This window comes from Anser cygnoides, chromosome 1 (assembly GCF_040182565.1).
Source record: "Anser cygnoides isolate HZ-2024a breed goose chromosome 1, Taihu_goose_T2T_genome, whole genome shotgun sequence".
Classification (NCBI taxonomy): Eukaryota; Metazoa; Chordata; class Aves; order Anseriformes; family Anatidae; genus Anser; species Anser cygnoides.
This window is the reverse complement of record NC_089873.1, coordinates 156854825-156878433: the sequence shown is the minus strand read 5'-3', so window position 1 is coordinate 156878433 and position 23609 is coordinate 156854825. Positions and strand designations below refer to the sequence as shown.

Below are 23609 nucleotides of genomic sequence, written 5' to 3'. Positions count from 1 at the left end.
TAATATTTCATCCTTTAACTTGACCTCCAAATTTAGTGATGGGAATAGGACAATTAGCTTCCAAGAAGCTTCAAACGTGAGTAAATTTCTGTAATGGCTGAAACCCTGTTTTCATGGCACAAGAACCTCTGTCAAGCTAAAGCCATATCTTTTCTGTTGTTGACTTAACAAGGTTCTGCTGAAAATAACTTTGTGGATTATCTTGTTGTTCTCTGCTACTAGGCACTTCTATTTATTATAGAATCATATAGGTAGGAAGGGACCTCTGGCAGTCGTTTAGCCCAAACCCCTGCTTGAAAGACAAACTAGAGCAGGTTGCTCTGGGCTTTGTCCAGAAGGTTTGAATCCCTGGAGATGATGCCACTGTCTCTCTGAACAACCTCTTCCAGCGTTTGATAGCCTTCAGGGGAGCAGAACTTACCTTCTCATCTAGCTGAAATTTCCCATTTTCTGACTTCTGTCTCAGATGTGTGGATGTGAAGCTTAGGGACACGGTTTAGTGGCGCACTTGGTAGCGTTAGGTGATGATTGGACTGGATGATCTTGTGGGTCTTTTCCAACCTAAATGGTTCTATGATTCATTTCTTCCTGTCCTAGCACTGCTCCGTGCATCAAGAAACAGTCTGCTTCTCACTTCTCTGCACACTCACACTTAGAAACTGACATTTATACACTTTTAAAAATATTTATATAGTGTCAGGGTATGTTGGGTCAAGCTTTTCTATTTAAATTATTTTTATCCAGAAAGCTAACACTTTTGTAAGTTTACATAATCAGACAGTGTTCTTTATAGCTCCAGCTTTTATCTCCAGTGGTAAATCTATTTATCAAACTGTTCACTGTTAAATGACAGTATGAAATCTTAATTGTCATGTGTTAACATGAAATAACTTCCTAGAATTTACAATGAAAGAACACAACTGTTCTGCCTTTTTTCTTACTCCAACATTGAGTCATTAGATCCAATTTTCAGTAGAGGTAAGGTTGGTTTGTGTAAGGTTCAACAGTTCTGGTTGTGTCTTTTTTGACAAACTTAAAATCGGAAAGTGCCTGATGAAATGGCTTCTTCCAAACAGAAAATTTAGGTGCCTAAATAAGGGGAGTAACTGAAAATAGCTTTTCCTAAAAAGCTCAAGTCCTCTGTAACACAGGACATTCTTCGGCAAAGTCTTTGCTTTGCTCTGCAGTCACCTACATCTGCCCAACGCTGGCAGGTCAATGAGCATGTAGATGTACGCTGCCTTGGGTTGTGCAGCGCTGCCTCTGACATCTGCAGATTATTTTGTATTAGCGTATATCTCTCTTCCTTTTGATTAAATTGTCAGATATCTGACAACGTGATAAAGAATCCTGTTGTGATATGGGTCACTAGCAGCCATCTAAATGGCTGCTGGGCATTGGCGTGGAGTAATAGTAAAACTGATGGACTGCATCTGACAAACAGATTGACTGGGAAGCTTAAGTGCGGCCACACAGAACTGCCGCTTTGATTAGCAGAGCGGTAGGACCGCTAGATGTTTATCGGTCTTGTTTTATGCTCTGTTACTTGCATTTCAGTCCATGATGAGGTATTTCCAAAGAAAATATTAAAATAAGTGAATTAGGAAGCGTTCATAGCAAGCACATCATTATAGTTGTTGTATTTTAAACAAATGTACAAGTTGTGCGTCATTTCGGAAGCTAAACTTGGCGCTGTGTTACTAGAGAATTTTAACTGTCTTATGTATGCATGGGTAAGAAAAGAGCTCAAAAGTACATGCGGTAGTAAAGAGTTTCTCTTCCACAATTACCTATTGTGTCCTGCTTCCTCCACCCCTGAGATCGCCGTGTCTTGTGTTATCCAGGTTACCTCCTCCACTTCTGATTTAATGTCTTGTCAGCCTCTCTATGCCCGTTCTGCCACATCGCTGTCCTCCCGATTTTGCCAGCTCTTTTGCTTTTGTCTTATGTGCTGCTCTTGTGTGACCCACATCCTCTTTGCAATCCACTCGCTCGCTTTGCATGCGGAATGAGCTGGCTGGAGCGGTGCTCCTCTGCTCTGCTTGCTTGGCAAAGTGCAGGCTTCAACTGTTCAGCTCTGAGCTTGTCCGCCCTGCTGAAATTCAGTGGGGCTCTTGCATTTTTAGCTCTTTGGTCTGGGACATGTGAGGGCTAACTGAATTTACTACTTTAATCTGTCCTAAATTCTTTGCTTTATTGTTCCCTCTGTTCCTAGCAGTACACAAAAGCTGATAAGGAAGAATAACTACTGTCTTCCCCGCTACCTGAAATGTACTCAAGGGACAGACAAAATGCATTTCTGTGTACCTTTACTATGTTTCTATCTGCCCCCTTTAGCAGCTTCTCAGAGAGCTTTTATAACTGTTTCCCTTAGATCTGTATTCAGTTTCTCCTAGGAGAAAATATTAAACGCTCACAAGTTGTCTCTATAGTGTATGCCTCATTCTTTTGCTTTTATGATGTCTTGGAGAAGAAGGTATTTAAGATTAGTGTTGACAGAGTTGGCAGAAAAATTGTGTGCTTTACCTTCAGCTATCGGTCAGCGGTACCGAAACCCTGCTCTGCAGGGTGAGCCACTAGCTCTGTCCTGAGGCAGGAGGGAGGGGAGTCCCTTCTAGCAGGGCAAGGAGGGTAGGTAGGTAGGTCCCGGATTTGTCCCCCTGTCAGAGAAAAGAAGGAAGGCTGCTGATGCTTCAGGACCCTGGGGGAAAAAAGGTGATGGCTTGATGGGACTAGAAAGGTATGAAGGGAAGAGGAGAACTTAGCTGCGTGTAGGGTAGGAGGTAACCCTGAGCCACGCAGAGGAAAATGGGATTTCGTGATAGAGGCAATAGGCCAAAAGATCCAAACAGAACATCTGTGTTTGCATCAAAACACAGGAATGCACATAGCTCTACCAAGCGAATTTTCAGCAGATGTTTTGGCTGGGGAGCGGCTTGATCAATCTCAGTCAAATCCGAGTTTCTCTCAGATTTTTGAGAGCCACTTTTAAGCAGTTAGCTTACACTTTTTTGTTACCTTTTAATAAAGAGTTGTTGGCTTTCTGCTTCTTGAATTCACGTTATCTGACTTCTTTTCTCTGCAGTCATGAGTTATAAATTAAGAGAAACAACAGTTCATGAAAAATGATAACTGTCTAATTCCAGGACCTGGAGTCCCAAGAGCGATGTGGTGTATAAATGCATAGAAGCTGCCTTTATTATTTGGTAATTGACCTCCCCTTCTTTCTTTTTGGAGTGCTTTCATTGTTTTCTGGCTTCTTAGTTGTATGCTCCCTGGTCAGCCTGGTGACTGCATGTAGTGGCAGTGGCTGCAGCAATGATTGATGTGGAGACTAAATTGCTAGACGCAGCTAATGAGTATTTCATGGAGCAGTTAGTCAGCAAACCTGAAGATGGAAATGCAGTTTTATGTAGTTCTGACCACTGTTCGCAGCATCTAGTTCAAAGTATTGCTGTCAAATAGCTCTGTAAAAATGTATTTAAACTTCTTACAGGACCAAACACTTTTCCCCCCCCTGCTTTTTTTAAAGAAACTACTTAAATAAAGTACTTAAAAATTGAAAAGCTTATTGGAGAGAATTTATAAAAGTAAAATCTTTGCAAGTGGCATGGGAATTACTTGAAGATGCCATGTGGGAGTCTTGAAGTAAATGCGTACACCTATCAAAGATATTAAGTCTAAAAAGAAACTGGTGTGGGTACCGCTAAACAGCAGGACAAGAGAGGTGGTTACACAAAGCTGTTCACCATGTTCTTAAAGTCAAGTTTTGTCTGCAAGAGCAAAGTTGAAAGGATCATAAATCCTGGCAGCATATGGTAAAAATGCAATGCAACTGAGGCAGATGCTTGAGGAACAATTTGCAGAAGACATAAATTAAACTCTTTGAAACGCTCTGGGAACACGAAGGAACAGGAAGCTTGTTAGAGAATGCGCAGAGCTAATAGATGATCCCTCTAATAGATGATCACTCTTTCTGTACTCCGGGAATAGAGCTGTATCAAAAAAGAAGCTACTGTTGCATGTGCATTCATCTTTGAGCTTTGAAGAAGTTCTGGATCTCCCTTGAAATGGAAGTGTTGGTAGAAGCAATTATGGAACAAGGTGGTATTTTTTTTAAGACATGAAGCAGAGGGTGTTCAAAGGTACTACATACCAACCTACCAGAACCAGAAGGTATTTAAAGAAGCTCAAGAATTAAAAAGCCAAACTACTAAATGTGGATGTGACTTTTCGGCTTAAAACTTGGTATTTGGAAGACTCGAAAGTAGCTTTTAAAAAGAAGCTTACTGCTAAGAAGTAGGGCTAACATCTGCAATGGGAAAACTAGGAGAAACTATTGTAGGGAATAGAGTTGGTGGGCAGCTTCTGATTATGGCAGAGTGGAAGGTCCAAGTGGCTTTTGAAATAGGGAATCATGCCTAAATAATCATACAGGATTCCTGAAAAGAGTCAAAAAAAAAAACATTCTCACAAGGGCAATCTGGTGATTGTAGTCTACTCGAGTTGCCAAGGACATTTAACAAGGCTTTTCCTCAAAGGCTGTGTGGGAAACTAACTTCTTACCAGATAAGAAGGGGGTTGCCAGCTCCAGCAGCTTTATGGAGACAAGGCTGCTTCAGCTCCGTGTTTCCAGGTCCAAACAAAAGCAAGGCTGAGCAAGTATGTATTCCTCATAGGCACGTGCATGAACTTATGTATATAATACGTGCGTGTGCAGGGTGAGCTGCAGAGGTCAGTACAGACAGACAACGCAACACTCTTCAAACACAGACAGTACCAGTGGCCTTATCCTGATTCCCTTCCATGGCTGATCAGGATGAATGTCCATTAGTGGGAAGTGTCTGTGTAATTACAATAATTTCAAAAACGTGTGTATATACACACATAAATGTATATATTCCTATGTTTAAAATAGGAAAAACAAACAAAAAACAGCACAGATCCCTTCTGGTAGCTGGCCTTGGACACTAAATCTATCTGGGAGCTGGACCTGGATCCACAATCTCCCCAATCTTCACTGGCTAGTCCAGCTTGGGAATTTCAAGTCACTGTGCACTGATACATGTATCCTGACTCACTCCAGCTGCTGGCACCACAGACCCTCTGACCTGTGTGTTGCTCTGGTTGTTCGCATTTCAGATTTCACTTGCTTCGGTCTCTACAGTTACTTGTGCTGTAGTCCCAGAATCAAAGAATGGCCGAGGTTGGAAGGGACCTCAGAAGCTCTGGTCCAACTCTCCTGCCAAGCAGGATCACCTAGAGCACGTTGTTCAGGATGGCATCCAGGTGGGTTTTGAATATCTCCAGAGAAGGAGACTCCACAACCTCTCTGGGCAACCTGTTCCAGTGCAGTCACACAAGCTCTGTGGTTTAACTCCAGTTGTTGGCACTGAAACTTCCATAATCACAGATGCACACATAATAGAGTCTATTCACTCAGGAAAATATTTAGGATTGGAGTTTAATACGAAGACTGGCTTATTAGGTGCAGGGAAAGCCCAGACAAGCAACTTGTTTATGTTCTACTAGCTGCTCTTATCCCCTTACCTTTCTGCTTTTGTGTGCTTGTTCTCCCTGAAACCCTCTTGATTCCTCTTCTCCCTGCCTTTAGTTTCTCCCTTATGCATCCCAGAGTATATCTTGTACAATTTTAAGCATGCTTTCCTTGGATCCCATCAGGTTTCATATTCCCGAAAGCAGTAACAGCCTCCTGAGGCTGATGGGCCTAAGCAGGCAGCCCTTCCAGTCACTCATTGTGGTGGGTCTTGCATCCCTCCTCTGAGGAGCTGGGTCACGGGCTTTGTTTCTCTAGGTGGGTTACTGGCGTTCCTTGGCCTGGCAGCATGCTTCTGTGTTCTTTTGTGTGCTTTGAGATGAGCTTTTTATCGTGTAGCCTAACAGCGCCCAATCATGTTTATCATTTAATTTGCTGAAAGGAAAATTTCTGTTACTTTGACTCATACTAACCTTATTTAGGTAAGCTTAGTATTCTGCTAGAGAGATCTGTGACTGCATGTAGCTTTATTACGTGTATTCATGAATGCAACAGTAGGTACAAACTACCAGTGCCAACCCCAGCCGTCCACACAGGTAAGGGTAGAGAGCGTTTGGTGGGGAATAGCTGTTTCACGAGTGAGAGGGTATTCCTGAACTGCCTCAGGAGGAGGGCACAGTTGACATACTAGAACTGCTTAGCAGGGAGCTGACTTGTTGAGCATGGTGACTCAATGGGATCAGTTAGTTCTGTCTTTACTGTGACCTACGGTTTCCAAAAATACTGAACAAAAATTGATTTTTCTTATCTCGAGATACAAGCTGATTAGAAGCACAAGTGAAAATGCTTTTCTGCTCAGTGTCCCTTTTGAGGGGGCTCTCTTCAAACTCGAATGCTGCAGGTGATAAACCCTTTAACCACACATACCTTTGCATATTTTTTTCTGATCTCAAACCTCCTTCTGGACACAAATGGAGAACTGAAAACCTAATTGTGGATCTTTCTGATATGCCTTTTTTGCATCCATAGCTAACTTGAAAACTTATCTTTTGGAGCTGAAATGTTGGTGTGAGAAGAATCTTTTCAAAAAGCAGGCCAGCAGCATCTTTTTATTGCAAAACTATTTGAGTGGGCTTACGCTATTTTTTGTTTGATTCAGAACAGATAAATGGCCTATGCACTCTCCCAACAATATAATGTTCTCAGTTATTGTTGATGCTTATATGATTGCGTTGCAAAGATGTAACTGCAACTTGCATGGAAGTTCACGCAGTAAACTGACTAGCCTTGCATGCTGCTGCAGTAATGTTGGCAAACCAAGGGTCTCAACAGGGCTTTTGGAGAGGAGACAGCTCTGAAGCTGTGGCGGTTGTCCTACAGCTCAGCTGTATCTGTATCTCTTGTTCTTCTGTATTGCCGGTGATGTGGCTTTAATTGAACTAATTGTCTATACTGTACACTGAAACCAGGATGTGAGACTTGACAGTTCGGGGCCTGAGTGAAAGTGTCTTTAACATCTTTGTGGGTGACCTAGACAACGGGATGGAGTGCGCCCTAGCAAGTGTGCAGATGACACCAAGCTGAGTGGTGCAGTCAATACAGCAGAAGGAAGGGATGCCATCCAGAGGGACCTGGACAAGCTTGAGAAATGGGCACAAGTGAACCTGATGAGGTTCAACAAAGGTGCAGCACCTGGGCCGGGGCAATCTCAGAGCTGAGCACAGCCTGGGAGAAGAACTCACTGAGAGCAGCCCTGCGGAGAAGGACGTGGGGGTGCTGGTGGACAAAAAGCTCGACACGAGCCAGCAGCGTGTGCCTGCAGCCCAGCAGCCAACTGCGTCCTGGGCTGCACCACCAGAGGGGTGGCCAGCAGGGGAGGGAGGGGATCGTGCCCCTCTGCTCTGCCCTGGTCAGGCCCCGCCTGGAGTGCTGCGTCCGGGGCTGGGCCCCAGCACAAGGAGGGCGTGGGGCTGTTAGAGAGGGTCCAGGGGGGGACCAGAAAGATGCTCAGAGGGCTGGAGTGCCTCTCCTGTGGAGACAGGCTGAGAGAGCTGGGGGTGTTCAGCCTGGAGAAGAGAAGGCTCCAGGGGGACCTTATAGCGGCCTTCCAGTACCTAGTATGCCCACAAGAAAGCAAGAGAGGGACTCCTTATCAGGAAGTATAGTGACAGGACAACAGGTAACAGATTTAAATTGAAAGAGGGTAGCTTTAGGTGTTAAGAGGAAAATTCACTGTGAGGAGGGTGAGGCCCTGGCACAGGCTGCCCAGAGAAGCTGTGGCTGCCCCATCCCTGGAGGTGCTCAAGGCCAGGCTGGATGGGGCTTTGGGCAGCCTGGTCTGGTGGGAGGTGTCCCTGCCCATGGCAGGGGGTTGGAACTGGGTGGGCTTTAAGGGCCCTTCCAACCCAAAGTGCTCTGTGATGATTTTATGAAGTCTTACTAGACTGAACCTGAGAGTGACAAATTAGCAATTTGTGATTGTTTTTTAAAAAAAAGTCTGACTACTAGTTTATATATATATTTTCTTGTGATTTGGAATAGTGTGTTAAGTATGGAAAAAGTCACCCTGCACTTTTAGAGCTTTCTATTTTTAACTCCTGGCTTTGTTTAAATGCAAAACATCTAGAGGACTCTTTTTTTAGTGGTGCATGAATGAGGATTGGTAGGAAAGAAAAGGACATGCGATGCACTGTTTTTTTAAATATAAATTGATTGCAGGGGTAAAATCCGAGTAGAGGAGGATAAAGTTGTGGGTGTTGCTGAGAGACTGGGGCCATTCAGATTCAGCTGAGTGGGGGAGTGGAGCAGGAGAAATGTATGTGTGGCTCAGCAGTGAAGTTGAACAGAGGTTGCTGAAGGTTTTAAGAGTTTTGAAAACTTGCTGCAATTGTTAATAGTTATTTTCATAGCCGGTTCAATCGAAATCGAACTGCCATCCATAGAACAGGTGCAGGGTGGAAGCTTATTGCTCTGTCTAGCTTTTAAAACCCACAATAGATGAGCTTAATGTATTTTCCTCTCTTCAAAAATAACTCAAATCCTAGAACTCTTAGCAGTTGCCTATCCGAGACTTGTACATTAGAAGAGTCTTTTTAGGACCGTGCTCGTTTTGAGAATCATTGATAGAGAAACAGTTTATAAATAACAGCGGTGAAATCCGTCTAACTTTTCAGAATAAATGCCAGCTCTTGAGGGAAGAAGTTTGTCCGTGGCCTAATTCTTTCATGCCTTGCAGGTACTCGGTTTGTCACATCAGTTTCAAGTTTCCTGCTCGTGGTTTCCCATATAGCGCTCCAACTCAAACTTACGCATTCACTTGCACTGCGACAGCTAGATTATAAATCCCCTGAATCAAAATAGTCATTATGGAATACAATGACCTTTGAGTGAAAGTTCTGTAAGCTTCATGTATATGCACCTTTTAATCCCTTCCATAATGAAAAAGCATTTTTTGGCTTGATGAGATGTCGGTATAAACCGTACTTGCACATGCAAAGAAGTTCTTAGATACATCTGCTGTGGTAAATCCTATTCAGCTGAAGTTCTGAATCTGCAGATTCTGACAGCTTTTTATTCAGCGCTACAGCTGTTAGCATAGCTACATATGGTAGCGATGCTTGGAAATATTACCTGTGAGTTCTTAAATATGTATAAAGCAAAGAAATCCTTTACCTTCATTTGGCACTTTAAGATAAACTACACTGGCTCTTGAAACTGCAATTTTAAATCTTCAGCTACAAGGCTTTTTTTAAAAAATAAAAAATAAGAAAAAGATGGGATGTTTTTCAGAAATGCGGTACAATCTCCTAGGACCCTGAATCAGACAGTGCATTTAGGTGGAATTACTTCCTCTATGCATTCCCATCTCCATTTTTATATCAAACAAGCTGAAAGAGACTAAACTTTTCAATCACTGAAACTAAAGGCTTTATTAGAACACATAATAAATCTGACAAGGATTAAAACAAATAATGAAAACCTCAGGGTGAGGTAGAGTTAGTTATAAGGCTGGAAACAAATCTATTGCTTGCTTCACATGCCATTCAAGTGTGTTGGCTTTTCCGTGGTCATTTTTTTCAAACCCAGCTCATTCTTCACTCTCCCAGTGTTTGTTTAGCTTGAGACAATCTGCAGTTTCCATCTCTAGCTTTTTCCTCTCGAGTCCACGAGAAAAATCTTGTTCCTCACCTTCTGATGCCTGACTGCGGTCCTGCTTTCTGATGCTGTTGAGAGCCCTGTCAGTCCTAATTGCCTTGTAGCTTCCTTGCTTGCTGGCTGTCCCTCTCTGTCACGTGTGTGTGTGTCTGCTGTGTTCCTAAGAGTGCTCAGTGTTTAGGGAAGAAGTCTCCTTTCTTCTCCCCACCATTCAGTGTTCTCCTGAGCACTTCTCTCAACTCATTCCATGTAACACAGCATCAGTATTGGAACAGGAATAAACAGGGTAGCATTCCTGCTGCCTGTCATTGTCTTTGCAAGTAGTGTTTTTAGGAATCTAATGAGTTTATTTAAGTAATCATTCAGTTTTGAAGTTCCGTCATAGAGGTATGTGTGTGTACTGTGTATTGTGTTCCTGATCTCCCCTCCTCTAACCAAAGTAGCTGTCTTAAATCACGTGGAAATGTTTTAGGATGTACCCAGCCAGAGGCGGTGTGGCCAACTTAATTAGAGCATTCCTGCAAATAAAAATGTTTTGAGGAAAACCTGGAAATTACTGTTTTAGACTTTACATTTCATAAAATATCATGTAATTGAAGAGCTTTATGGTGCTGTGTAAAAGGAATTTCGGGAAATAATGAAGAGATCAAATTCTATAAAGTATGAACATGAGTTCATATCCTATTAGTGTGACATTGAATGGGAATTTACTCATTCATGAGTTTACCATATTGGAGAGAAGAGGGAGATATATTGTGGAGGGAGAACTTCTGACAACAGAAAGCCCTTAACATTTTGGAATTATATGGGGAATATATGGAATATATAATAATATGGAATTATGTGGGGGGGAGGGATGGGAAGGACACGTTAAGCTGATGTCTTGTCCACTTCTTCTATTGAAAGTATATCAAGAGTGATTTTGGCCTTCTTAACATAAGAGTAGATAACTTTTTTTTCTTTGTTAGGTAAAGGTGACTGGCTATTCACAGTGTATGGAAGGGAGCAGGGATAAAGGTAACTCTGCATCTACCCACTACATTTTTTTGCGTTTTGAAGCTCCTTCCAGATAGATTTCCAAAGGCAGCCGCTCCTTGTGTTGTTTTGTGCTGTGTGTCTCTTTTAAGCTAAATTGCCCGCAAAGGACAGGCGGGCAGGCAACTCCAGAGGCAGAGTGACAGCGCAAGGCTTCCTTGGGATTCCCAGGAATTTACATGACAAATCCCTTGCTATATTTCCATTCTTCCACTCTAACATATGTGCTGCCATCATTAATGACTTACATATAAATAGCTATGGTGTAATGACATTATAAAATCTTTTTATTTGATGTGAATAAAAGTAAATTTTGTACCTGTATTCATATCCGATGGTGTTAGTTTCTAGCAATTTCTCTTCTAAATTGGTTGAGGAATTTTGATGAAATCTACAGCTTACTGATAAGCCTAGTGGTGGCAAATTTTATTACATCCTAATCTATTGATGCAAAAGTGACATGCACGTTTTATTGTAGGACTTAAGACTTCATTTTGTTCAAACTTGAGAATGAGTACACTCTCACTGGTTAGTCTTGCTCTAGGTTATCCGATATTGAGGATATTCAGTTTTGAAGAAGAAACACCTAGGTATCATCTTGGTGGGAAGATGACTGCTAATTAACCAAGCGTTTTACTATAACCTTCTTAGTAAGCATAGTTATTTGCTTTGAATTTATGGGAAGGGTGTGGAAAGATTCAGTTCAGTCCCATTAACAGACATGGGCTTTGACTTTGAGAAAAGAAAGGACAATCTTACCTGCAGTGAAAAGATAAATCAATTGATAGTGGTTGTATTCACACTGGAGTAGCTTCCCTACATCTCTTAGCAGTGACAGTGTGCAGCAGTGTGCAAGTCCAACAGTGGCAGAGCCCCTAATTTTTTTCCATTCTTCATCAGAGGAGAGTTCAGGAAAAAATTGTTTGTGTGTGTGTACATCAAAGTCATGGGTTGTCCTCAGGAATGACCATGACAAAAATCACTCCTGGCAAAGAAACAACACATCTAGGTATTTACTGGGGGCACTGGTGATGTATTTTAGGAGGCAAAACTCCTCAGAATGGAGTTTCTGTGCTGGTAAGTCAAGAAAAAAGTGAATTCTGATTGATACGGAATTAAGGGCCATTCATGTTTATGGATGTGGGTATATTAAACTCACTGAAGTTCATCTGTTCTATTTTAGGATATAATAACTGTCTACTTATTGCTGCCTAGCCTGTAGGCAAACTGTTCCCCCAGCACACATGCACACATTTTTATTTACAATTGTGTAAGTGTCCCTGCTGCATGCCTTTGCCATTCAGTCACATACTTTGCAGGCCTTCCAAACAATGTGTCCTACATTTGCATCTTCTGGCTGTTGGGGGGAAAGGAAAAAGGAAATGGTTTCCTCAGAACAGTTTTTCGGTTTATGTGTAGAAGAGAATGCAAAATTCCGAAGTTGATTAAGATTTAAAGTCATGATGTCAGCAGCATCTCCTTGTTTCAGGAGACGGAATGAATGCTCAGCTGTGTCTTCCCATATGACTGTGTTGCTGTTGAGAAACAGCAATTAATGGAGCGGTCAGGTCACTGGGCGATCTTAACTACTTTATGGCTTGCAGCCACTGAAATGTTACAGACTACTTGACTCGAAGACTTCGTCTGGAACAACTGACACTAGCTAAACTTATAATTTATGCTTATAATTTATGCATAATAATAATAAATAATAATAATTATAATAATAAAATTTTATAAAAATAATAATTAAAAATAATAAATAATAATAATTATAATAAATAATTTATTATTTATTAAACTTATAATTTATGCTTATAATTTATGCTGTCAAGATTCAAAGGCTGAGATCTCCACCAATGATTCTAGTGGAAGGAAATTCTTCTCAAGTAAAAAAATACAGAGAGTTGCTGTTGCTTGGTTTCTTTGGTACAAAATGAGGCTTACTTACCTTCTAATAACGTCTTCATCCAAAAGCCCCAAATTAATTTGACAGTTAAACAAAATAACTTGTCTCCTATTTTCAAGATAATATCTGTTTATCCTTAGGACCAACACACGCTGGAGGGCACCCAGCTGGAAAGCAGCTCTGCAGAAAAGGACCTGGTGGTCCTGGTGGACACCAAGTTGAACGTGAATCAGCAGCGTGCCCTTGCTGCTAAGAAGGCTAATGGTGTTCTTGTCTGCATTAGGCAAAGTATCACCACAGGTCAAGAGAGGTGATTCTTCCCCAGTACTCAGCATGGGTGAGGCTGCAGCTGGACTACTGTGCCCAGTGCTGGGCCCTGCAGTACGAGAGAGACATGGACATACTGCGAGCAGCCCAACAGAGGGCTACCAAGGTGGTGAAGGGACTGGAGCAGCTCTCCTGTGTGGAGGGGCTGAGAGAGCAGGGACTGCTCAGTCTGGAGAAGAGGAGGCTCAGGGGATTTCATCAATGTCTGTAAATGCCTGAAGGGGGGTTTAAAGAAGATGAGGCCAGGCTCTTTTCAGTGGTGCCCGGTGCCAGGACAAGAGGCAGTGGGCACAAACTGGCACCCAGGGGGCTCCCTCTGAGCACCAGGCAGCACTTCTGTGCTGTGCAGGTGATGGAGCAGTTGGCCCAGATGGCCTCCAGAGCTGCCTTCCAACTTCAACCATTCTGCAATTCTGTCAGTAAGGGTGCAGGCCTCTGTGTTAAGAATATAAGGGAGCTATGGTTTCAACCACATTTATTTAAAACCTGTTGTTTTTTTTTCCAAATCTCCTGTACTTACCAGTCCTTCAAAATCTACCAAGATCAAGCTTTATAAATGTTGTGCTAATGACACCATGATCTACTGCCCTCCCTCTAGTAAGGAAGTTTCCTTAAGAGACAAATGCAGTAAGCAGGCAGAGAGCTTTGTCCTTCTTGTTGCATTGGAAAGTGCAATGACAATTTATTCAGGAGTGCTACAAATTTCAGGTGGTTTTCTTCAGTATGTAATCCCAGGTTTTAAATCTGTTTTCTGAATCTGACGTTTGGAAAATGTTCTTCTAGAAGGGCATAACTATAAGTCCCCAGGAAATCTTTTATCCTTTTACAAGATTTTTTTTAGAATATATGAACCACTTCAGTGTCAGAGGAATGTTTGCAAACTACTTCTCTAAGGTCTAGTTGACTTACAATACCAGTAATTATTTCATTGTTAGAGAAAATTGTAGAAAATTTGATTGATCTGTTTTGTAAACTCCCAGCTATCAAATCACTTTTTTTGTCTGTTCTCTGTTGCTGGATGTTATTTATGGAATAGAGCAGGAAATAAATCAATGTTGAGATACTGGCTAATGACATCTTTTTGGTAATTTTAAAGGTTGGCAAAAAACAAAACACTGAACAGGTTTCTCTTTTTTTCTTTTCTTTTTTAATGCAGAGCAAACTAATGTTCATGGTAATTTACTCTTTTGACCACAAAGAATAGCATTACAGTTTCAAGAGCTAATTTTTGGTTCAAATGTGTCTAGAAATGAGCAGACATCTTCAAATTTGCACCGAAGTCAAGATGATGTTGTTGTTGAAGATTGGAATTGAGTGTGCAGAGCTAGGGCTCTTTAAAATCGGTACTGATATGTAAAGTTCCTGAAATGTTCACTGCTTCTGTTGTGATTACTTAGTTATCCTTGTCTGTTATTACTAAGGAAGCCAGCTTTACAATATACGTGCGCTCTGATGACAATTATGCTTTGGGTATATAGGCTTAAAAGGGTTTAAAAGCTTGTTTATGCTTGGAATAAATCTGGTACACTCGCCCACTGATGATGGTCTGTGATAGTCACGTGTAACTTTGTGTAAGCGTAATGGCAGTTGAGGGTTGGAGAGAGGACAGCAGAATTTACTCAGGTGTGGGGGAAAAGTCATTTAACAAAAGAGAAGAAACAAAGTGATAGAAAAAATATTTCTCTAAAGCATCAATCTAGGGCAGAACCTGGAGGCTGGAGGTGTCGTGCCTTAACCCAGCAGGCAGCTCAGCACCATGCAGCCATTTGCTCACTCCCTTACCCCTCCAGTGGGTTGGGGGAGAGTTGGGGAAAAAAGGTAAAATCTGTGGGTTGAGATAAAGACGATTCAATAGGACAGAGAAGTAAGGGAAATAATAGTACCAATAATAGTAATAATTATATATATGTTTATATAGAATTAGTTACTGTATTCCATTACCCAAAAAAATGACCTAATGGATTTTCTAGGACTGTATTCATCTCTATTTTGTGTATATGATACATATATTATTGGAGCTTCATAATTTCAAGGTCATGTTACATGTCCAAGATGCTATTGTGATTTAACTACAGAGTAATAAATATAGTACCAGAGAATAGAAGTCAGAATAGCGTGTCGCTTGTCTATTCCATATTTTTTTTAAGGTACACTAATAACTGCAATGTCTTTTATGTATTTTGGGAAAGTTAAAATATAGCCAGAAGGAAAGAAACTGCCTAAGAGGCAATACCGTGTGTTTCAGCATTTTGAAATCCATTTTCCTGTTTACACCTTGTGTCTTACCAGTGGAGGCTGCATTGGTGTCTGTGCAGAAATGCCAGCACATTTAGTTTGGTTTGTACCCATCTGTAAGAACATAAATGTTCCTCGGGCAAAATCTTTGTTTTCATTTAATGCTTGATCATTATGATGGTGTGGATGCACATATAAATTACTTGAAGTCTAATGTATTCAAACCGAACTCTAGTAAAACACTCTTCTCACAGATTACATTTGAGGATTTTTAAAGCTGAAGGATAAAATGTCAATAAAAATAAAATGGAGTTATATAGTGTTCAGTATTTTGATGTATCCCACCTGCTTTCATAGTAATGTAGTGAATGATACAAGCTGGTTTAAAAGTTTCTAAGTTCATTATTAACATATTTTGGTGGTAGAAAGCATAGGTAAGAACAAGCCAATTGACGTTGGGCACTTCACTGAAGGAACCCCATAACTAAGGTGGTACGTGTGTTTTTAATTTTACCCCCCTTGTCCGCTTGTACTTGGGCAGCACGATCGAACCTCCACTTGCACGATCGGCGGTGCAGATCTCCCCCCCACCAAGTCCTCCCTCGTGCACCGAAGAGGACAGATGGTGTTCACTTCATAAGCCGCTAATCAATATTTTATCTTAGCCTGGTTGTTCAGCGTGAGCCTCAGGCTCTGTTTACTATAGGCTATTAAGTCCCTATTACAATATTAATTTCCGTGTGGACTTCCTGTGGTGCTTGTTGAGGTAATGTTCGAGTACCTCACAAAAAAGCTTTTCTACAACCTTGTGATGAGGTAAAGGGATGTTATGGAGAGCACAAGAATATTAAAGATGAAAAAGAACACTATATTTTAGTGTCTGACCCTTACTTTGCAGCTTCTGGCCTAGACTGGCACAGCGTACAGTTCTATAAACCGCTGGGAGAGCTGCCAAACTTGTCCCAGCATCTGGCTTTTTAAGATGCTGTTTTTGATTGCCTCTGTAGTTGCAGAGTCGCAGGAAAAGATTTAGTCTTGTCTAAAAAAGACTTCAATTAAACCACAGACAGAAAGAGATAAAAGAAGGGAAATAATGTGAGTAAGGAAAAGAACTTCTGAACAGGGAAGAAAGAGAAGCTAAAACTTTACATTCCATGTTCAGGACCTCCTGGCCTGTTCAACACTGATTTATCCCTGGGGTGGACCTTTCCTAATCAATGACTTGGGCAAGGGTCCTCTGAAGATCACGGCAAATATTCCACGCGTCTAGGTGCACAGGGAGTCAGATCCAGGAGTATACAGGAAAACGTGTTGGCAGAACTCTGATGTTAGAAATCGTAATAAAGCTTCTCATTAATTTTGCATTTAAGCAAACTTCCTTTGTCCAGATGTTATATTTAGTGAGATGACTTCTTCCAGCATGCAACTGGTAAAAAAGTTATTGTGAGCAACAATTAGAGGACAAACATGAAGTATGATTATGTTCACATTCCCCTCTCCCACCAGTAGGGTAAGAAGCCATGGTATGTCAAGTTCAGCGCTGCTGTGGAGGAGGCAGAAGAATAGTTGGTCGTAAGTACAAAGCTGTGAGTAGTGCGCCTTCTGTTTCTCTGGTCGTAGGAGGTGGTACGTAGACAGGGTGCTCAACAGGATGAACTGATGTGCCAACCACCCCCAAAAAAAAAGAGTCCTAGCAAGTCGGTGTTAATTGCAGGTGCTTTGTTTCAACAAAACTTTGTTTTAATTGGAAACATCTGAAAATGCTCTTGAATTCTAGACGCCTTAGAGGACTGTTAGCATCTATCAGATCTCATTTTTCAATCTTTGTCGTGTTTGCATGAGTTATCTCATCAGAAAAAGGCAAATTCGTGACATCCAAGGCACATTCCATGAAAGTTCTTGTTTCATAGCTTAGGGTTTTCAGGTTTCTTGTTAAGCACAGTGCTGTGGGTTAACCCCAGCAGGCTGCTAAGCACCACACAGCTGCTTCTCTCCCCACTGTTGGGATGGGGGAGAATCAAAAAAGGTAAAAGTGCAAGAGCTAGTAAGTTAAGATAAAGACAGTGTACTAGGCACAGCAAAAGCTCTGCGTGCAAGTAAAGCAAAATAAGGAGTTTATGCACTGCTTCCCATCAGCAGGCACTATTTGCAGGAAAGCGGGCTTATCATGTGTAACAGTTCTTGGGAAGTCAGACGCCAAAATTTTGAATCCCACTCCCTGTAATGCCTCCATCCCCCCTCCGTCTTCTTTGCTCCATTTTTTATTGCTGAGCATGACACCACAAGGTATGGGACACCCCTCTGGCCAGCCTGGGCCAGCTGTCCTGGCTGTGACCCTCCCAGCTCCTGGTGCACCCCCAGCCTAAGAACCAGAAGAGTCCTTGGCTCTGTGCAAGCACTGCTCTGCAACAACTGAAATGTCAGTGTGTTATCAAGAATGTTTTCATCACAAATCCAGAACGTAGCGCCACTCGAGTTGCTTTGAAGAAAATTAACTCCATCCCAGCCAAAACCAGTATACACAGCCAGATATTTTTTTCCATAATCTTTCTCTTGGAGAAAAAAAAAAAAAAAAAAAAAAAACAACCAAAAAACTGGTTTCATGGGATTTTTTTCCCCTTCCTTGTACATCTGTGTCTATAGATGGATGAAAATCCATCATTTGGTTGGTCAGTTGTTCTTCCTCTCCAATATATCCCCTTAGCAGTACAGACAGTAGTCAAGATAAACTTCACCTTGCTGGTCAAATCTTGACAAAGCAAATGATCGGGGGTATGATGGTAGTCAGCCATACTGTATAACCTGTTTTTCCTCTAATAAGAAGGCACTGGAAGAAATTCAGTGGCTTGAGGAATGTTGTGTTCAAGATGTTTAGACCCAAAATAACAGACACACATAGCCTGGAATTGCAAGAAATTCCTTCCTAGTTTCATAGAATCATGGGATCATAGAATATCCCGAGTTGGAAGGGACCCATAAGGATCATCAAGTCCAACTCCTGGCACCGCACAGGTCTGCCCAAAGTTTAGACCATGTGACTAAGTGCACAGTCCAGTCGCTTCTTAAATTCACACAGGCTTGGTGCAGTGACTACTTCACTGGGGAGCCTGTTCCAGTGTGCGACCACCCTCTAGGTGAAGAACCTCTTCCTGATGTCCAGCCTAAACTTCCCCTGCCTCAGCTAACACCATTCCTGCGGGTCCTGTCACTGGTGTTTACAGTGAATAGGTCACCTGCCTCTCCACTCCCCTTCGTGAGGAAGTTGTAGACCGCAATGAGGTCCCCCCTCAGCCTCCTCTTCTCCAGGCTGAACAGGCCCAGTGACCTCAGCCGCTCCTCATACGTCTTCCCCTCTAGGCCCTTCACCATCTTCGTCGCCCTCCTCTGGACACTCTCCAACAGTTTAATGTCCTTCTTGTACTGTGGTGCCCAGAACTGCACACAGTACTCGAGGTGAGGCTGCACCAGCGCAGAGTAGAGCGGGACAATCACCTCCCTCGACCGACTAGCAATGCCGTGCTTGATGCACCCCAGGATACGGTTGGCCCTCGTGGCTGCCAGGGCACACTGCTGGCTCACATTCAACTTGCTGTCAACCACAACCCCCAGATCCCTCTCTGCGGGGCTGCTCTCCAGCGTCTCATCGCCCAGTCTGTACGTATAGCCAGGGTTGCCCCGTCCCAGGTGCAGGACCCAGCACTTGCTTTTGTTAAACTTCATGTGGTTGGTGTTCGTCCAGCTCTCCAACCTGTCCAGATCTCTCTGCAAGGCCTTTCCACCCTCATCCGAGTCCACAACTCCTCCAAGTTTAGTGTCGTCGGCAAATTTGCTCAAAACACCTTCTAGTCCTACATCCAAATCATTTATAAAGACATTGAAGAGGACTGGCCCTAAAATGGAGCCTTGAGGGACCCCACTAGTGACCATCTGCCAGCCAGATGTGGCCCCATTAACCACAACCCTTTGAGCCCTGCCCGTCAGCCGATTGCTCACCCATCGTATGATGTTTTTGTTAAGTTGTATGCTGGACATTTTGTCCAGTAGGATCCTATGGGAAACTGTGTCAAAAGCCTTGCTGAAGTCCAAAAAGATCACATCAGCTGGTTTCCCTTGGTCAACTAGATGGGTGATGCTATCATAAAAGGAAATCAAATTTGTTAGGCAGGACCTACTATCATGAACCCATGTTGGATGGGACCAATGACTGCATTGTCCCCCAGGTGCGCCTCAATAACTTCAAGAATCATCTTCTCCATAATTTTACCAGGCACTGACGTGAGACTGACAGGCCTGTAATTGCTAGGGTCTTCTTTCTGACCCTTTGTGAAAACTGGGATCACATTTGCCAGCTTCCAGTCTACTGGGACCTCTCCAGATTCCCAAGATCATTGAAAAATAATTGAGAGAGGTCCCGCGATGACATCAGCCAGCTCTTTAAGCACCCTGGGATGAATTCCATCCGGACCCATGGACTTGTATGGATCCAGGTGGAGCAGCAAATCCCGCACACGTTCAGGGTCGGTAGGGAGTTTGTCGTTCCCACCGTCATGGTCCTCCCGCTCATGGCACCCAGGGTCCTGAAGCCCATCATCAGCACTGAAGACAGAGGTGAAGAAGGCATTAAATGTCTCTGCTTTGCCTATGTCATTGTCTGTGAGGAGACCTTCCCCGTCAAGTAGTGGACCTATGTTTTCCTTGGTTCTTCTTTTTCCATTCACATATGTAAAAAAACCTTTTTTATTGTCTCTCACAGACATGGCCAGCTTCAACTCTAGTTGGGCTTTGGCCCCGTGAATTTTCTCCCTACAAACACGAACAGCATCCCTGTATTCCTTTCTTGTCGCCTGACCCTCCTTCCAGTAGCCATACACTTTCTTTTTCTGCCTAAGCTCCAGTAGAAGATCCCTGGTCAGCCAGGCTGGCCTTCTGCCCCGCCTGCCTGCCTTCTGATATTTTGGAATCGCCTGATCTTGTGCTTTTAGGAGGCAGTGGTTAAAGATTGACCAGCACTGATGGATGCCTATGCCTTCAAAAGCAGCTTCCCAGGAGACCTTGCTGACTAGTTCCCTGAGCAGCCTGAAGTCTGCTTTCCCAATATCCAGGGCTGAAGTTTTGGCGGCAGTTTTCTTTCTGTCACCATAAATTCTAAACTCAACCACTTCATGGTCACTCTGACCGAGACGGCCGCCAATTGCCACGTCTCCCACAAGACCCTCTCTGTTTTCCAGCAACAGATTAAGGAGGGCACCTTTCCTAGTTGGCTCCCTTAGCACCTGCACCAAGAAGTTATCATCTAGGTGCTTTATGAACCTCCTGGACTTGCTTGTGTCAGCCGTGTGGTGATCCCAGTTGACGTCTGGCAAGTTGAAATCTCCCATAAGGACGAGGGGAGTTGATCTTGAGGCATCTCTTAGTTCTGCAAAGAATAATTCATTGGCGTTGTTGTCCTGGCCGGGTGGTCTGTAATAGACTACCACAACGACATCCCCTTTATTTGTTCGTCCTTTAATCCTTACTCAGAGGCTCTCAACTTTGCCGTCCCCAAATTGAAGTTCCACGCAGTCCAGCCCATTCTTCACATACATCGCCACCCCACCACCTCGCCTACCCTGCCTGTCCCTCCTGAAGAGCCTGTAACCATCTATTGCAGCACATCAGCCTCAGGACTCATCCCACCAGGTTTCGCTTATGCCGATGATGTTGTAGCTGTGGGACTGGGCCAAGACTTCTAGCTCGTCCATTTTATTCCTCATACTGCGTGCGTTTGTGTAGAAGCACTTCAAATGCGCTTCCCTACACACAGCACCTTGTGGAGCCGACCAAAGGACCTCACTGGCACACAGTCCCTCTGATTCTAGCGCACCATCCCTTAGCTCATCACCGGCGTGCCTGGTTTTATCCCCTTCCCCCTTCAACTCTAATTTAAAGCCCTATCTATCAGCCCTGCCAACTCCTGAGCCAAAATTCTTACCCCTCTCTGAGAGAGGCGCATCCCATCTGGTGCCAGCAGGCCCAGTGTTGCGTAGACCTTCCCGTGATCAAAAATTCTGAAGTTCTGCTGGTTGCACCAGTCCCGAAGCCACGTGTTAATGTGATGAGTCTGTTTGTCAGCATCGATCCCCCCTATCGGAAGGACAGAGGCAAACACAACCTGTGCCCCGATCCTTTAAGTAGTTGCCCCAAAGCCCTAAAGTCCCTTTTGATTGCTCTCGGACTTCTCACTGCTACCTCGTCATTACCAGCCTGAAAGACCAGAAGCGGGTAGTAGTCGGTGGGCTGTACCAGACGCTTGACTTTCTTAGCTAAGTTTCTTACCCGAGCCCCGGGGAGACAACAGACTTCCCTGTGGGTTGGGTCTGGTCGGCATATCGGGCCCTCTGTCCCTTTCAAAAGGGAGTCCCCCGTGACAATAACCCTTCTTTCTTTCTTGACAGATGATGTAGCAATGCGAGGGGTAGGTTGCCTTGCCTTAGGCACCCTCTCCAACTGGGACGGGCTTTCATCTACTTCATTGTTCTGACTATGGTGTTCTAGAGCCTCGTACCTGTTACATAAGGGTAGATGGGAAGGTGAGGTGGGCAGGAACGGGGCTCGCCTACCACCCCGAACAGGAACGTACCTGAGTAGCCACATCGGTGACCGCAGCTGGAGAGGCTGCAAGAGATGTGGAGGCCACGGTTTTCTGCCTGGTCGATACCATGGCCGGGTTTCTCACAAGCAGGCTACCAGTACCAGTACCGAAGGGAAAGACCGCTGCAAGAGAGCGGTGAGGGGCCCTCCCTGCTCGCCCTGCCTGCGCGAACACTGTCAAATCGGATGTATGATCCTATTTTTCCTAGACTTGATTTCTTGGATATTCCTTGCCAGGTTTTATTGTATATTATTAAAAATATTGTTGCTAATTACTTAGTGGACTGGAATAAATGAATAGCCAAAGCAAATAGATACTTCAGTATGTATCTGATCTGTGTCTTGTGTTAAAGAATTGTACGTATAGCATACATGCTTAATGATGGGTTTATCTTTAGTTGGGGTATTCTTTTCAAAACAACTTTGGACCGAAACAGAGTTCATCTGAGAATTGATAGAAAGTCCTTTTTGTGCATTGTCAACAACTAAAGTAAAGTTGGCGAAAAAAAGTTTAATCTGAATGTCTGTGAAACCTCACTTTATCTCATGTATAACTAGAAAAAAATGCAAAAGAGGTTAGTTACCTTAAGTATTCTGAAATGTCAGAAAAATAATTCTCATATATGTGAAGCTGTTAAATGTGTGGTTTTTGAAATATGCTAGCTTAGCAACTTAACATTTAAATTAAATTCCATGGTTTCTCTTTGCTTCTGAATACTACACTGATCCATTTTCTCCAGATCAGACAAACTGAGCTGAATGTAGTGAGTCATTGTCTTGCTCAAATTACTATTTGAAATTTTTATATTTTCAATAAGTTATTCTGCTAGCTCCCTCTTCCATATAATCTCTACATACCAGTTAGCTTTCCTGCCATTCATCGTGTTTTAGCCACTTGTTGACTGTTATGATGCGATAAACGAATTTACTAAGGGTATGCTGTAGGAGTGAAGGAGAGTGTGAAGAAAAAAAAAGAAAAAGTGTACTCTACGGTCTTTTTCAGAGCTTGAAGGCACACTTCTTTTGAGGGCTTGGTTGTGCTGGAAAGGTAATCTGTTGTCATATTTAATTCATACATAATCTTCATCTCCAGTTCTTTTGCATTTTAAAGACTATGATATATATGTTTGTTTTATATTTCACCAACTAGAATTTTCTTTCTGTCATTTATTAAGAAATTCTGGTCTGTGTTTGATTAGGGGTTGCACAAATAATGGCATGTAGTTTATTTCTTGCCTGGTAGAAACGTTGTAAGTAATCACTTCTAACATCAAGTCAACTTGTATTTATAACATTTTATTTTCTTGTGGAGTATCATCGTGGAATTATTATAGAACGGCTTATCATTAGATAAAAACATTTTCAAATGTCTGTTGTAGAAAGGACTTTTTTACTACCATCATAATCCTTCAAGAAAGAAGAAAGGTTTTTATCTCTAAGAGTCAATCTAACTGGGAAGTAACCCATAGCTTCTTTAAAAACACCTTATCCAGCTGTAAACTTTCCCGGAGTTTGAATAAAGACTTTGGTGTAACTTAAGAAGAAAATATCTGTTTCAGTATCCTTTACGTGGCTTTAAAATTGACTGTTCTTACTATTGTGAGAAAAAGCAGAGACATAACTTAGTAAAGAAACTTAGGCATTGCTGGTTTTGAAACCAGCATCTAAAATCATGAGCCACCGAATACAAAGGCATCCCAGGTACCTGTGACACTTCTGTGGCGGAGTCACTGGATGCGGAGAGAATTTTCAGGGAGGCAGTACTATACTATCCACAACCAGTATTTCCATTGTTTTCCTACTCATCCATATTGAATCTCC

The 23609-nt window shown here is 42.8% G+C and overlaps 1 protein-coding gene across 1 annotated transcript in view; it reads left to right on the top strand.

Moving 5' to 3' along the window:
• The window catches only part of HS6ST3 (heparan sulfate 6-O-sulfotransferase 3), a 313685-nt gene that overhangs the window by 12708 nt on the left and 277368 nt on the right, over positions 1–23609 (top strand). The window lies entirely within an intron of this gene.